Source organism: Gossypium arboreum, chromosome 13 (genome assembly GCF_025698485.1).
Source record: "Gossypium arboreum isolate Shixiya-1 chromosome 13, ASM2569848v2, whole genome shotgun sequence".
Classification (NCBI taxonomy): Eukaryota; Viridiplantae; Streptophyta; class Magnoliopsida; order Malvales; family Malvaceae; genus Gossypium; species Gossypium arboreum.
The window spans coordinates 20,929,150-20,932,916 of NC_069082.1; the positions used below are offsets into that span (position 1 = coordinate 20,929,150).

Sequence of the window (3,767 nt, forward strand, 5' to 3'; positions counted from 1 at the left end):
GGGTAAATAAATTTATCAATTTTAACGAGAACATCTTCAATAATACCCTTAGGAAATCTAATTGTTTTGCCAGGAAATTGTATGCTCGTCCTAGTCTGGTTGGGTTTACCGAGACCTAGTCGTTTAAACATTTTATATGGCATAACATTTATACTTGCCCCTAGATCAGCTAAAGTATTATTCACAGATAGAATACCAATTAGGCAAGGAATTGTAAAACTCCCTGGATCTTTCAATTTGTTAGGTAGCTCATTCTTTAGAATAGCTGAGCAGACTGCATTGAGTTCCACATGTGATGTAGCGTCTAATTTCCTTTTATTGCTCAGAAGTTCCTTTAAGAATTTTGCTGAGTTGGGCATCTACAAAAGAACTTCAATAAAGGGTAAGTTAATATGTAATTTCTTTAAGAGTTTGACAAACTTCCTGAATTGTTCTTCTGTTCTGTCTTTCGTTATCGCTTTATGATATGGCAGACGAGGTTCATGATTTGTACTTACCTGTTTGGGATCATTATTGTTTACCTCTTCTCGTCCTTTGTTCATCGCGTTGTCTTGCTATATTTCTGGCTCAGGTGTAATGAATCCTTTCGTATATTGAGTGCTAATTGCATTGAGGTGTTCCCTCAGATTAGGTTCAGTATTACTTGGTAGTCTACCTTGTGGTCGTTCGGAGATTAGTTTGGATAGCTAGCCTATCTGAGTTTCGAGTCCTTGGATCGATGCTTATTGATTCTTAAGTGCTATCTCGGTATTTTGGAAACGGGTTTCTGACACCGAGATGAATTTAGAAAGCATCTATTGTAGAACGTTTGAACTTGCAGCCAAAGCGGTAACCCATAGTGAGGGCACCTTTTCAGTAAGTCCTTGTATCTCTCCCATTCATCGTAAAGTGTTTCTAAATCCATCTGCACAAAAGAAGAGATATCATTATGTAATTTAGCCGTTTTAGCCGGTAGAAAATATTTTAGTAAAAATTTCTCGGTCATTTGTTACCAAGTAGTGATAGACCCTCGTGGTAACGAGTTCAACCGCTATTTAGCTTTGTTTCTCAGTGAAAAGGGAAATAACCGAAGATGAATGGCATCATCAGAAACGCCATTGATTTTGAATGTATCATAAAATTCAAGAAAATTTGCCAAGTGCGTATTGGGATCCTCATCCTGCAAACCATCAAACTGAACAAACTACTGTATCATCTGAATTGTGTTAGGTTTTAGTTTGAAATTATTCGCAGCAATAGTAGGTCTAACTATACTAGACTCAATTCCTGTTAAAGAAGGTTTAGCATAATCATACATAGTACGTGGAGCAGGATTTTGATTAGCTGCAATTGTAGGAGGCAGCTGATCGCCTGGGTTTTCAGCCATCTCGTCGGTTGGGGTTTGAGTATTGTCTTCTCGTTCGTTCTCAGTGTAGCGTAAACTACTCTTTATTTCTCTTTGATTTTTGTGAATTGTACGATCAATTTCTTCGCCAAAGAGTAATGGTCTTGATGGGTTTCTTCTAGTCATAAACTATAAAAACCTGCCAAGAGAGAAAAAAGTAAATTAATAAATAATAAAATTAAATTAAATTGCAAGAAAAATAAATGGCTAAAGTAATAAAAATTTAGTATTCCTAACATTTCAGTTCCTCGGTAACGGTGCCAAAAACTTGATCGCATGATTCGTAACAAGTAATAAATATTTATAATGAAGATCAAACCTAGACTAACTATTATCATGATGAAAAGGCAAGCGCACCTATCGAACAATATTATAGTAATGGCAAGACCGGGATATCATACCCAAGGGAACCAAAAGTACTAGTAATAACTATCTTTTTATTATCTAACCTAAGAATAAAAGGGTTTGTTTTAATTAACTAAATATTTAAACTAATTAACTGATTTAATTAAAGCAAAGAGAAAATTTGGAAAAAGACTTGAAGAAAAGCAATTGATAAAGACGACACCCGAGGAGGAATCCACCTAGATTTCACTTGTTATCTGACTCTGAACCGGATGATTTATTCACTTGACTTTATCTGTGAGACTCCCTAACCTATGTTATTATCCCTTTTGAGACTAATAACGTCTAATCCTCTATTAAATTAATCAAAATTTCTTTCTTAATTAAAATCCCTAGGGAAGCAGTAAATCACTCTATGGACTCCCATATTAGGTTTAACCCTAATCCGAAAAAATCTCGTAACCCAATTTCTAGGCGTTCGATCAACTCCGCTTAATTATGCCAAATCTACTCTTAGGCAGGGTCTATTCCAACTCTGCTTAAGCACATCAAATCATGAATTAATACCCGAAATATTAACTCAAGCATTAAAAAGACATAATTAAGAACAAATCAAGTATTTATCATACAACTCAGATAATAATAACAAGATCCATTATAGGTTTTATCCCCCTTAGGTATCTAAGGGGTTTAGTTCATAATAAAATAAGAGTACATCTCAAGAGTATGAAAATAACAAAACATAAAGAAAACTCTAAAACCCCTGAAGGAATTTTGAGAGAGATCTTCAGTCTTGGAGTAGCTCCGGCTTTTGAGATGGTTCGTCTGGCTTTCTTCAAATAATTCCTGGCGTGTGGTTCTGTATTCCAGAAAAGTTCTGGAAAGAGCGGCCTCCTTCTAGGTCACACTTAGGGTGTTTATATAGGCTTTGGATTGGCTTTCTTCCTCCCTAAGTACCCTTTTTCTGTGTAAAATTCAACTCTTTGAAAAAGGGACACGCCCGTGTGCCAGGTCGTGTGACGTGATTACCAGGTCGTGTTCGATCCGTTGAATTGCACACGGCCGTGTGGGCTCAATGGCCAGGCCGTGTGAATCGTGAAAACCTTAGTAGACACCCCCGAAGGACACTGGCCTATGAGATGCCCATGTGGCAAGGCTTAGGCCGTGTCATCTTCTTAATTTGGTCCGTTTTGTCCCTTTTTAGCTCGTTTTTGGCTCCTTTCGATGCTTGGTGCTCTCCTAAGTACAAAACATGAAATAACCGGATTAGGAGCACTAAAATCCACAAATCTAGTAATAAACATCCATAAATATGCTAAGTATTTGGGGTATAGATATGTATAATTTGGCGTTTATCAGATGATATATTTTTAAGTAGGGTTTATGTTGAACTAATGATGAAATTGAAAGTTTAATTGATAGAAATTTTGATTTAAATTGATTAAAAGATTGAATTTAAACAAGGTCATAAGTTTTGTATTGTAGGGACTAAATTGATAGAAATTCAAAATTATGGAAAAATGATAAAAATTGATGGTTATATTAAAGTTTTGATGGAAATTGAATAAGGAAATAATATGATTTATAAAAGGAAGAAGATGAAAATAGTTAGGATAAATTTTGGATTTAGGTTAAAGTTGCATGGAAAGTTATTATTTTCTATAAAATATGTGTGTTATTAATTAATTATAATTATGCTAATTTTCATAGCAAACAAGGAAACTGAGACGTTGAATGTGAAGAGAAAGGAAAAAGTGATCAAGGAGTAGCTCAAGAAAATATTGGTTTGTATTACCTTAATTCAAGTTAGTTATTATTAAATGTATAATTTCAATATATGTGCATGAAAAATGAAACTGAGGTAAGTAGTGATAATTGAATTGAATGAGAATTGGATTTGATTGATGAATGTATACATGTGTGAAATTGAATTGTATAATGAGTTGTGGTGAATTTGAAATTGTGATTGAATTGTTATTGCGATGGATTTGAATTCGAATGATTATGATCAACTGAAAGTGAAAGTGATATGAATATG

At 34.5% G+C, this 3,767-nt stretch overlaps 1 non-coding gene across 1 annotated transcript; it reads left to right on the plus strand.

The window, feature by feature from the left end:
* Positions 1–830: 830 nt before the first annotated feature.
* LOC128287698 (small nucleolar RNA R71) lies at positions 831–936 on the plus strand. The gene has a single exon (XR_008278398.1). It is a non-coding gene; the product is annotated as a small nucleolar RNA R71 (small nucleolar RNA).
* Positions 937–3,767: the final 2,831 nt, after the last annotated feature.